Source organism: Adiantum capillus-veneris, chromosome 21 (assembly GCF_014529385.1).
Source record: "Adiantum capillus-veneris isolate H3 chromosome 21, ASM1452938v2, whole genome shotgun sequence".
NCBI classification, from domain to species: Eukaryota; Viridiplantae; Streptophyta; class Polypodiopsida; order Polypodiales; family Pteridaceae; genus Adiantum; species Adiantum capillus-veneris.
This window is the reverse complement of record NC_140951.1, coordinates 53,172,558-53,184,737: the sequence shown is the minus strand read 5'-3', so window position 1 is coordinate 53,184,737 and position 12,180 is coordinate 53,172,558. Positions and strand designations below refer to the sequence as shown.

General features: G+C 41.4%; 1 pseudogene; it reads left to right on the top strand.

The window, feature by feature from the left end:
- The first annotated feature begins 3,596 nt into the window (after nucleotides 1–3,596).
- On the top strand, nucleotides 3,597–4,946 carry LOC147430961 (uncharacterized; annotated as a pseudogene).
- Nucleotides 4,947–12,180: the final 7,234 nt, after the last annotated feature.

Here is a 12,180-nt window from a genome sequence, read left to right as displayed (position 1 = left end):
AGGACATTTTCTTGAGCGTTGCTTGCCAAAAACTGTTTTATGATGGAGGCTCTTAAAGCCTTCCATGTCTTTGGAGCTTTTCTTTGGGCTCGTAGGCTATCCCACCATTGTCGAGCGGAACTTTGGTAATGCATAGATACTTGACGCAGCTTAGAGGACTCTGTGAAGCCCTCATCACCAAAGGCCGTATCAAGCTGTTGGATGAAGGCCAAGACCTTGTCCATAGCACCAAAGGTGCCAGCATAGGCAAGAAAAGTGGTGTTCTTCCCTCCCTCTTTGAACTTCTTTAGCTTCTTGGACCTTCTCCATACCGGATAGAACTTGAGATGGCCTTTCCTCTGGGGCTCTTTGAGAGAAGAGCCGCTACCTTCATTGGAATATGAGGAAGTTGATAAAGATGGAGAAGAGGGTGACCTCTTTCTCTCCTTTTCCTTTATTTGGTACCTCTCTTCCCTTTTGTGATAACGAGGAGGAGGACTTTGCAGTGATCTTTCCTTCTTGGGCGAAGTTGGAGATCGTTGAGGCTGCCGTCTTCTTGGAGCCATATCTTTGGAAGTATTGGAAGACTCACTTCCTTCTCCTCCTCTTGGTGAAGGCTCTAAAGTAGAGACTTTATATTTCTACTTGGATGGAGGTAAGCCCGCTAGTAAACATTTAAGCACTTCGTATGGGTTCTCCTCTTCTCTCGCCGTAGAGAGCCCTCTCTTGGAAATCTCATGAAGAGACTTCTCAGGTGCTCTCTCTTTTGGGGGAGTTTGGAGAATCCCATAACTATGAAGTTGTTGGAAAACTTCACCTTGTAGGAATGGGTTTTCCATAGCTTGTTGCAGCTTAGAAACAAGACATTTGATAAAAATGGGAGCATCATCATTAGCACTTTCATGTGCAAAATCAAAGTTATCAATGTTCATTCTACTCTCTTGATTATTGTCAGCCATGTTAACAGAATTTATGTATGTACTTAGTGTATGCTTTGGCAATTCAAAACCTTAGTTGCCACTCCTCTTAGCCTTTGAAAATCGGCTCTTAAGTATCTACACCCACGGCTCAAAGTGGTTAATTATAGAGAGTAGAGGAGTAGGTCTAACATAGCAGAATTGCCAAGGGCTAGCTCCTTTCGGACTTCTTATGGCTCAATAATGGTAAAGCCGTAGGCAAGTCTAAAAAGACTTCATTATTAAGTCCAAAGCCCCCGAGGTGTGCACCATCCGCCACATAGTGGGCTTAACAAAACCGATATTAGATCCCAGTTCCACTTACCCTACTATAATTAACAACATCAACCATTTATAGGCTACTTAAGGACCCCTCTTCTTAAGCAAGAAAAGAGAAACCAAATGCTCTGATACCAATGTACTGGGAATGGCCTATGAACTTAGAGAATAGCGGAATTAAGAGAAATAGAGTGAGCAATTTTGAGAGCATAGAGGGTGAACTTAATTGGTAGTAGCAACTCTATCATAACACTTAATTAACTAGGCATGAACAATACTTTTACAAGAGAGAGAGTGTAGAGAATATGACAACAGTTGAGGACTGGATTTATGTGGAGCCGGTCCCCCCTCCAAAAGGCATTTGTATTATAGATTCTCTCATTAAGAGAGACTTGGTACAATACAATCTTTGTGTTCCTTGAGACCTCCTTGGCAATATGAAGATGGAAGGTTCACACACCAAGATTTTGCATAATTTCAACAATCAATCTTAGCTTGGAAACAATCAAGAACTTGTGAACATCATTAATCTTTGTGTTCCCTAAATCATTTGAGTGCATGAAGATGTATACTTTTATGCATCAACTTGTGCTTAAAGCAATAATTAATCTACCTTGCAATACAATTAATCTACTTGCATTAAGTAATTAATCTACTTGCAATAAACCATTAGCCTTCTTGCAATAAGCATAACATGCACTTGTAGAAAGCATTAACTATCCCAAGCCTCAGTCCCAAGACCTCAAACACCTTCGAAGGTGGAGAGAGCTGGCAGGGAATTAGGGTAGGGAAGAGGAAGAAGAAGCATTTCGTAGGAGAAAGAATTAGTTCCTGACTTATCATACTCTTGCTGCTAGCATACATAATAGCATAGTAATGAATAAGAAGGAGATGGCAAGCTTAAGCATTGAAGCATGGCTCTTGGTTGGATTTGCACTCCATAGCCAAGAGTGTTGGTGTAGGCTCTCAACCTCTACTTGCTTGGAGAAGGAGAGGGAGCTCTTGCACTTTGCATAGTACCCATGAGAGTGTGTGTGGGTGAGTATACCCCCTAAGCAACCCCCTAGCTTGCTTGGGTCGACCCCCCCTTGTAGCTCATGCTTGAAGCTCATTGGACCCCTCCAGGCCTAGCCAATCACAAACAGGAGCCATTACAAGCAACAGGGGTAGCCTTGACAAGTGTCCCCCTTTCCCCTTTGAGAGAGAGGACTTGATAAATGCAAAATCAATTAATTAAATATCCTAAATTATCATTGGACCCCTTGGGTGGCCAACCAATAGGCTTCAGGCACACCATGAGGGCAACATGGGGAGGAACTTGACAAGTGTCCTTGCTGCCTCTTCAAGCTGGGGCTTCCCTTGTGTGTGTGTGTATGTGTGTGTGTGTGTGTGTGTGTGTGTGTGTGTGTGTGTGTGTGTGTGTGTGTGTGTGTGTGTGTGTTCTCTCTCATCCCCCCCCCTTGTAGGCTCGCCCCCCTCCTTGTAGGGATCTTTTTTACTTTGGATGAGCAAGCCCCTTAGTCATCAAGCATGACAAAGCACTTGAACTAGGGGGTGTTCCCACAAGCATCTCAGGCAAGGATCTCAAGGCACCTCAAGCACCTTAATCATGTAGCAAGTGAAGCACCTCAAGCATGGAGCCAGTCAAGCACCTCAAGCATCTTAATCAAGCACCTCAAGCATGTCAAGCACCACAAGCACCTCAAGCAGGACAAGCACCTCGAGCTTAGGCCGGGTTCCCACCTCAAGCTCAGCCCTAGCTTGCCTAAGGTCAAAGGACTTTTACACACATTATTGGAGGTCTTCAATGAAGCTAACCCTAAGGTCTTATGCTCCATTGGTTAGCCTTGCTCTTTGATAGACCATCTCTCATTTGGGCCCCTTAACCATTGGCCCCGTGTTGAGATAGATCTATAAGCACATGTCTATATCTTAACCCTTGTTCCCGTGTATTCTCCCACATTAAGTGATCAGTTTAATATGAGAAAATCATTTGGGTTGGATAGATATTTATTTTTATGACAACTGGATTTCCCCACTACACGAGGGGCAGTGGCCCTGCTTAATTATTAATAAAAAGATATTAAAAGAGGACCTTCTAATAAACTATTATATAAAAATGTAGCTTTTTTTCACGCATTCTCCCTGTCTTTTGCTTTCCTGGTCTTATTCAGGGCCATTGCAAGAGCTCACAAGGTACGTACATACCGCCTTCTTCACGTTGCATTAAGAAGCATTGCTTGATTCACTCTGCCTAATCCTTCTCTACCATTTATGACTCATATTTAACCTTCAAAGCAAGATTCAAACTCCTTTCTTGCAGTACTTACTGATCTATTGTTGTACTTCTACGTTTTTTTGTGTGTTTGCAGGCACTTAGAAATGGAAACATTTACTCCTAATCTTAACATGGAGTGGTGTGAGGACGATGAAATTGTGCATTGCAGTCAATATTCTCAGCCTTGCGGGTTTCAATCATTGTTATCCTTAGAGTCTATGGATGAAAGTGCTCAGCACTACCTCTCTCAAGTTGGCCTTGGGCAATTAAATCTTTCCCAAAGCACCTAATACTCAGGTCCAGCATTGCAACTTCCCAATGTTGAGCCAATGCAATATCTTAAGGCTCCCTATAAGGGTTTGACAGCATCACATACTCCTTTGGGAGATATGAAAAATTCTTCTCAAGTCACATCAGGAAAGAACAAGTCAAACACTCAAATTAAGGGGAAGAGAGTTCCAAAAAAAGCCTCTCAACCACCTTGCCTTGGAACTCCCCCAAAAATATCACATATAAGTGCCAACCATGTGCTAATAATCACCTCTACAATGGCTCAACAGGAAGCTTCTTGAGGTGGTGGAAAGCCTATTCAACCTACATGTTTTTTGCATCAAGAAATTGGACAATCAAGGAAGCTATAACTTTATTAGATGCACGTGCAAAGCTATTTGAAGACATGAAAGATGGCAATATGAGTGCTATTTTCAAGACGGGAGATGAGCAATGGGAATTTATTTCAAAATATTGTGTCCAACATGGTGTAATTTTCTCAGCTAATCAATGTCTCTTTTGACGGATATCGGATTTTAACACTTTTCAAGAAGGTGCATGACTATGAGCGACATATTCCATCTGGTTGTGATAGCTACTAGAATATGTCTGCTAACCAACGGGAAGGCATGAAGCTCCCTCACAGTTTTTTCAAGACTTTTATTCAACCATGCTTGATCGTGTAGGAAAAGAAAGAACCCTACACCCTGGTGACATTGTTGCAAGAAAATTTAGGTAAGCTAATTAGCTAAAGTTCTCTGGTTTTTGACAATGCTTGAACATGAGCAATTTCTCATAGTTGTGTTTTGTAATGTTTTATTTCATGTGTAGGAGATTATATTGTCTCACCAAGCCAGGCCAGTGGCTTGAAGAAAGAAGACAAAAATGTCATGAATGAGGAGTCCTTTTTTGGAAAAAAGCGCAAGAGAAGCAACAAGATGTCGATATTGAAGAAAGAGTTGGAACGCACAACTAAGCAGCTCATCTCACTCATGGACAATATAGATGCAAGAAGGACAAAGCATGATGATGAGATCATGGAGTTGACAAAGGATGAGTTTGAAGAGGCAGTGGCACTTAATAGAAAACGCTTGGCATTGGAAGAGGAGTCCAATTCATCACTCAAACAAATTGTTGATGCATTCAAGTGCTTCGTGATGCATGCATCGAAGCAAGGCTTCTAGACAATGTCCTATGTGTAGCTACACCCCTCCTAGGCTAGCTTTTTGATGGTGATGATTATGTATTTTGATGTTCATTCCAATCTCCTTTTGGCAGCAAGTTGATGCATAAGATTTTCTTGATATTCTATTTTACCTCAGCCTCAAACATTCATGTATATGAAACTTTTCTGTCTGATATAAATGAAAAGCCCAGCAACTTTGAAGTTTTCTTCTTTTATAAGTTTGAGCTAAAATTGCCTTGATGTTATTGCTATTTTCTTTCTTCAAATCTTAGCATTGGATTGTTGATGTTGTTGTTGTTTTCTTTCAAGCTCAGCATCCAATGTTCCTAATTGCAATCGGCTAGGCATGCAGGATACTCTTGCAGCTTTTAGATAATACCACAGGGTCACGTAAACAAGTGGAAATCTTGGATTGTTTTCTCATCAAAGTGAAGCTGACATATAGTATGCACTGCTCTCTTACATTTGACAACCCCGAATGTACAAGGATGTACAAGTTATGTGTGATAAATATGCACCTAATCTTGTTAAGCATGTGTGGCTCAAAACATAATTTTTCAATTGCTCGTAGAGCTTTTGGTTTAAAAAATCATTGAGAGCCCATTTTGGTTTCCACAAAAGCGAGCGACATTTATGCATTGGGCTATCTATTCGACATGCTGGCAGATTTTTGGAGTGCAGCTAAAAAAGTTTATTTTCGAGAAGAAGTTTTTCACCACCCGGATGAAGATGTTATGAGGGCTATTTGAATTAAAGTAGATTGTTGGATGAAGTTAAAAGAGCAAGACCAAAGAAGGAATGCTTCTGACGTGTTGATATTTTTCAAAGAACATTTAAAGATAGACCCTAACCCTGTCCAACATCCACTTGTTGAACTTGCACCATCATTTTATCCGATTTAAACATTTCTATGATGTACATGTCTTGTCAAGTGTATTCTTTTTTTTATTGAAGTGTATTATCTGTTTTGAAGTGGTTCACCTAATTGAGTCAATTATCTTTAGTCATTTCAAATTTATCATTTAACTGTCAGTATTTCAAATTTGCCTTGTGGTTCAATTAGTCGCATTTATTGTGGTTTGATTTAGTGGATTCCGCGAAGCGTCCCAATGAGTGAGTTCATATATTTGCCAATGATATTGAATATTTGTCTATCTGTTGACTGCAGCTCTAAGAGAAAATGGCCAATCAAGAACAAGATATTGGCACCCAATCATTACCTGATGATCAACAACAAGCGGCTGTTAATGCATTTCAGTGCATGAAGTCTCTGGCACACGGCATGTCGGTACAACAAGCGACGCGTACTGCTGATCACCAACTCTCAAAGTGGGCAAATCCAAACCATATGCAATGGAAAGAGATCAATAAAGAAGTGACAAAGGACATGATCAAGACAATATGGCCATGTGAGGACGCAGAGATCAAGAAAGGAAGGTGGAAGGTTTCGAAGTGCAACCATGATGGTATCAAAGATAACGCTGAGAGGATTTATTTGGAGGTTTATGGCCATCCCTTGCACAATGCAGATTGTGCGCTATATTTTGCAAAAATGTTATATGTTCACTTTGTGCAATAGCGACCAGTAGACTTCTCGTCAAAGGAGACAACTATTGCCACTCATGATTTAAGGGAGAGTTGTGTCACTTTCACCCGAGATGAGCTGGCATTGATAGTGGAAGGCGCCAACCTACAGTTAAAGAGAGAGAAGGATATTTACACGACACAGTTGGTAGAGAAAGATGCAGAAATAAAATAGCCACCGCAACCCTCACAAGTCCGGATGGAGAAAAGCATTCACTGCTTAAGTCAGGACGTTCAAACCTGACACAACAAGTGAATCCAACACATGTACAAGGTACACACATCAGTCACCTTGTCTTGCATCCGGAGTTGGTCCCCTCGTCTACTTCAGATGCATCCTCATCTTCCCAATGTCCAGTTTTGCTACAAGAATTTTGATGGATGGAGTGGGTACTATACATTGACATGTGGTCATTATTATCATTTAGTTTGTGTTATTCGTTTGATGCAAAACATAGTCGATGTGCAATCTCTTCACAAGATATTCCACAAGGAATATATATTATGTTTGGCATGGCAAACGAATATAAATTCAAGCAAGCATGCCCAAATATCCCTAGCACAATTAGAAATCTGTTTGATGAGCAAGATGCTGCTTCAGGGCAACACAACTAAGATCGACAAACTATGTAATATCGCGACAAGCTATGTACTAGCGAGAATATGAAGCATTTTAATTACTCAAAACACATTTGAATACAAGGTCTTTTACAATGGTTTTTGACATTTACTCATTCTACTCTCAAGCTATATTAAATCAATGGAGTTGTTATCTGGTTCTAAGTCTGAGTGTTGTGGTTCTCCTTGTAATTCAACCTCTACATCTATTATCAAATTCTATTCTATTTCGTCTACAGTGCATTGAGATACACCAACATTGAAATCTTCTTCATCTTTGTTTTGATATTCATACAACCAGGTTGGCATTTCCTCCTCGTAGCCAGCACTTTCGATGTGATTCAATATCTTTTCGTTGCAATACATATACACTAATTTCTCTGCTCTGTTTGCTAATAGTATGTTGTGAATAGTGCTGTGAACATATTTGTACATACTCCAGTTTCTCTCTGAGCTTGAATTTGCTGCACATTGTGTGAGTAATTTCATTGCAAGGGGACGTAAGGTAGAGTAATGCTCTCCACCATTCATCATCCACCACTTCCATGCAGGTTGCTCTTTTGCCATTACCTGTACAAAATCATTCACAAAAGGACCTTCTTTCAATCTACATGCACTCATTTCTTTGATGCAATCAATTCGGTCCTGAACGTTGGAGTAGAACGTGTTGACCACGTGATAGAAATCGCCTACCACCTTTGTATTGGTCATCATATCTAAATTCCAATACTCTGGATCCATGTAAGCCACGCTATGGAGTGGACTATGAGCACTCTTCCACCTTGCATGAAAATACTTAGCCAAAATTTTTCGTTGTTTGCCAGAGAATGGTAATCGCCACTCCTTCTCTACTACAGACTCTTTCATCTCTTCAGGATTTTCAAGACTCTGTTGGACTGACCACCATGTCATCCACACTTTGCCCAAGTTTGGCGCCCTTTGATCAAGATTGTGGATTGCGAACATAACGGGCATCATTACATGGTATGCATCCATTACACTCCTCCACCAAGCAACCTTGTTTACATTGCTACGTAGACATGTAATTTTATCTTTCACTGTTTCTTTCTGCTCAAGTTGCCATTCATCAAAGGCCGCGCAATTGAATGTGTCAATCACAGCATATTTATTACGTAGAAATGATTCCAAGGTATAAAACTGTGTGCAGAACCGAGTTTCAGTAGGAAGTTTTAGCATCTGTGACATATGCATCCTATACAAATCGAGCATTCTTTGTCGTTTCAAGATAAATTTCACAACCTGACGTGCTGTATCAATTATTTTGGCGAACCATGTGGTTTCTTCGCTAGTGTACCAATCTTTCAGCACCAAGTTCAAGCTGTGCGTATTACAACCATTGGAAAAAATGTGTGGAAAGCACTTCTTTATTAATTTACTGGCGTTTTTACAATTCTTTGCATTGTCCATGACAACTTGAACGACATGTTTAGCAACAATTTCTTTAATTACATTAATCAAGACCTCAAAAATGTATTTGCCACTTTTAATTGCACCAGAACTATCAATCGCCTTTATAAACGTTTCTCCCCTTGGACAAACCAACATTACATTGATCAGCGGTCTTCTTTGAACATTTGACCAGCCATCACTCACAATCGTACATCCTGAAAGCGAAATATTCCCAAGTATTATTTTGCCAACACGCTCTTTGAATTCGATGTAACATTTGTCCAAGAAAACATTTCTTATCATGTGATAAGAAGGAGCTGAAAATCCTGGACCAAACTCACCGATTTTCTTCCAAGCAGCCTTCCAATGATTGTTGTCTACCATGACCAAAGAACTTCCAGTAGAGAATATTGCTTTGGCGAGTGTTGTTTGTGCTTCTTCTAGAGACTGAATCCAAAAGCTTTGATGTAATGATTTTTGACGCATTTGACAAAGTCCACCTTCATTGTGACGTTTATAAGGAACACTGCCTGGAATTTCCTCTCCTTGCGCAGGTTGTTCTCCAAGTTTAGTTGGCGTCACTACACGATCTGCGGAGTTAATATTTGGCTCTGGGAACTCTTGACTCGAAGGCACAGAGCTGTCATAAAATCTAATATCTAACCAATCCAAATGATTTTCTCATATTAAATTGATCACTTAATGTGGGAGAATAAACGGGAACAAGTGTTAAGATATAGATATGTGCTTATAGATCTATCTCAACACGGGGCCAATAGTAAAGGGGCCCAAATGGGAGATGGTCTATCAAGAGCAAGGCTAACCAATGGAGCATAAGACCTTAGGGTTAGCTTCATTGTAGATCTCCAATAATGTGTGTAAAAGTCCTTTGACCTTAGGTAAGCTAGGGCTGAGCTTGAGGTGGGAACCCGGCCCAAACTCGAGGTGCTTGTCGTGCTTGAGGTGCTTGTCTTGCTTGAGGTTCTTGTCATGCTTGAGGTGATTGATTAAGATGCTTGAGGTGCTTGACTAGCTCCATGCTTGAGGTGCTTGACTTGGTGCATGATTAAGGTGCTTGAGGTGCCTTGAGAAGCTTGCCTGAGATGCTTGTGGGAACACCCCCTACTTCAAGTGCTTAGTCATGCTTGATGACTAAGGGGCTTGATCATCCAAAGTCAAAAAGATCCCTACAAGGAGGGGGGCGAGCCTACAAGGGGGGGGGATGAGAGAGAACACACTCACACACACACAAGGGAAGCCCCAGCTTGAAGAGGCAGCAAGGACACTTGTCAAGTTCCTCCTCATGTTGCCCTCATGGTGTGCCTGAAACCTATTGGTTGGCCACCCAAGGGGTCCAATGATAATTTAGGATATTTAATTAATTGATTTTTCATTTATCAATTCCTCTCTCTCAAAGGGGAAAGGGGGACACTTGTCCCAAGGCTATCCCTGTTGCTTGTAATGGCTCCTGCTTGTGATTGGCGAGGCCTGGAGGGGTCCAATGAGCTTCAAGCATGAGCTACAAGGGGGGGTCAACCCAAGCAAGCTAGGGGGGTGCTTAGGGGGTATACTCACCCACACACACTCACAAACACTCTCATTGTGTACTATGCAAAGTGCAAGAGCTCCCTCTCTTTCTCCAAGCAAGTAGAGGTTGAGAGCCTACACCAACACTCTTGGCTATGGAGTGCAAATCCATCCAAGAGCCATGCTTCAATGCTTGAGCTTACCATCTATTTCTTCTTCATTACTATGCTATTATGTATGCTAGCACAAGAGTTATGATAAGTGAGGAACTAGCTCTTTCTCGTATGAAATGTTTCTTCTTCCTCTTCCCTACCCTCATTCCCTGCTAGCTCTCTCCACCTTCGAAGGTGTTTGAGGTCTTGGGACTGAGTCTTGGTATATTTAAAGCTTTCTTCAAGTTTAGGTTATGCTATGATGGTGATGCATGAAGCTTTCCATCTTCATTGCTTCACCTAGGTCACAAGGAACACAAAGAATGTATTGTAACAATTCTCTCTTTATGGGAGAAATCATAATACAAATGCCTATTGGAAGGGGGACCGGCTCCACATAAATCTGGTCCTCAACTGTTGTCATGTTCTCTGAGTTCTCTCGCTTGCAAAAGTATTGTCTATGCCAAGTTAGCTAATTGCTATGATTATGTTGCTATCTTCAATTATGTCTACCCGCTATGCTCACAAAATCATTTCTTGAAAGTACTCTCATTAAATTCCGCTACTCTCAAATTGAATAGGCAAATTCCATTACATTGGTATCAGAGCATTTGGTTTCTCTTTTCTTGCTTAAGAAGAGAGGTCCTTAAGTAGCCTATAAATGGTTGATGTTGTTAATTATAATAGAGTAAGTGGAACTGGGATCTAATATCGGTTTTGTTAAGCCCACTATGTGGGGGATGGTGCACACCTCGGGAGATTTGGACTTAATAATGGAGTCTTTTTAGACTTGCCTACGGCTTTACCATTATTGAGCCATAAGATGTCTGAAAGGAGCTAGCCCTTGGCAACTCTGCTATGTTAGACCTACTCCTCTACTCTCTATAATTAACCACTTTGAGCCGTGGGTGTAGATACTTAAGAGCCGATTTTCAAAGGCTAAGAGGAGTGGCAACTAAGGTTTTTTATTGCCAAAGCATACACTAAGTATAAACATAAATTTTGTTAACATGGCTGACAATAATCAAGAGAGTAGAATGAACATTGATAGCTTTGATAGTAGAATGAATGATCCCATGTTTGTGAATTATCTCATCACTAGGTTGCAACAAGCTATGGGCAACCCTGCTTTGCAAGCCGAAGTTGCTCAACAACTTCGTGCTTATGGAATTTCCCTTCCTCTCCCAGAGGAGAGAGAGCTTAGGAGGCCTCTTGAAGAGACCCCCAAAAGAAGACTCTCTCCCATTCGAGAGGAGGAATCCAAAGAGAAAGAAAGCAATGACAGTCTAAGTTCTTCTGAAGATGTGGCTCCACGAAGACGGCGGTCTAGACGATCGCCTACTCCTCCCAAGAGGAAAAGAGCAACCCATAGTCCTTCTCCTCATCACTCTGAAAGGCAAGAGAGGAAACAAAGGAAGAAAAGGGCTAGGAAGAGGTCACCCTCTTGTCCTTCTTCTTCGCCTTCCTCCTCTTCCGATGAAAGTTATGGCTATTCTCCTAGAAAATACAAGAGGGGAGGACATCGCAAATCATTTCCTGCATGGCGAAGGTCACAAAAGCTAAAGAAGTTCAAGGAGGGAGGAAAGAGTATCTCTTTTCTCACCTATGATGGCACCTTTGGTGCTACCGACAAAGTGTTGGCCTTCATCCAGCAATTTGATGCGGCCTTTGGGGACGAGGGCTTCACAAAGTCCTCCAAGCTACGCCATGTAGCTATGCACTTCCAAAAATCAGCTCGTCAATGGTGGGCTAGCCTTCGTGGCAATGGAGAAGCCCCAAGGACATGGAAAACTCTACGAGTTTCCATCATGAAGCAATTTCTTCCAAGTGATACTAAAGATAAAGTTCTTGCCGAATGGCGCGGCTTAAAGCTCCTCTCTCATGAGTCTATCAACAAGTATGTAGACAAGTTTTGGGATTTACATTTCAAAGCTACTGTCT